We start from the raw sequence: 736 nt of genomic DNA on the forward strand, positions 1-736 counted from the left end.
TCTGATCTTTATTATTTCTTCCTCTTACTTAACTTTGGGCTTTGTTTATTGTTCTTTTTCTAGTTCCTTTAGGTGTAAAGTTAGATTGTTTATTTGAGATTTTTCTTGTTTTTGAGGGAGTGGGGTTAGATTTGTATTGCTATAAATTTCCCTCTGAAGACTGCTTTATTTGTGTCCCATAGATTTTCAGTCATTGTGTTTCATTTTTATTTGTCTCAGGTATATTTTGATTTCTCCCTTGATCTCATTGTTAACCCATTCATTGTTTAGTAGAATGTTATTTAGCCTCTATGTATTTGTGTTTTTCAGTTTTTTTTTTCTTGTAATTGTAATTTTATATCATTTTGGTCAAAGAAGATGCTTGGCATGATTTCAATGTTCTTATATTTATTAGGATATGTTTTATGGCCTAATATGTGGTCTATCTTGGAAAATGTTCTATGTGCACTTGAGAACAATGTATATTCTCCTGCTTTAGTTTGAAATGTCCTAAAAATATCATTTAAATCCATCTGATCTAATGTGTCCTTTGTTTTCTTGTTGATTTTCTGTCTGGAAGATCTTCCTTGATGTCAAAGGCATATCAAAGTCCCCCACTGTAACTGAATTGCTGTCAATCTCTCCCTTTATGTTGGTTAATATTTGCTTTATATATGTAGGTGATCCTATGACGGGTGCATGAATGTTTACTAGGGTTTTATCCTCTTGTTGAATTGATCAATATGATATGTCCTTC

This window comes from Pteropus vampyrus, unplaced genomic scaffold (genome assembly GCF_000151845.1).
Source record: "Pteropus vampyrus isolate Shadow unplaced genomic scaffold, Pvam_2.0 Scaffold44, whole genome shotgun sequence".
Taxonomy (NCBI): domain Eukaryota; kingdom Metazoa; phylum Chordata; class Mammalia; order Chiroptera; family Pteropodidae; genus Pteropus; species Pteropus vampyrus.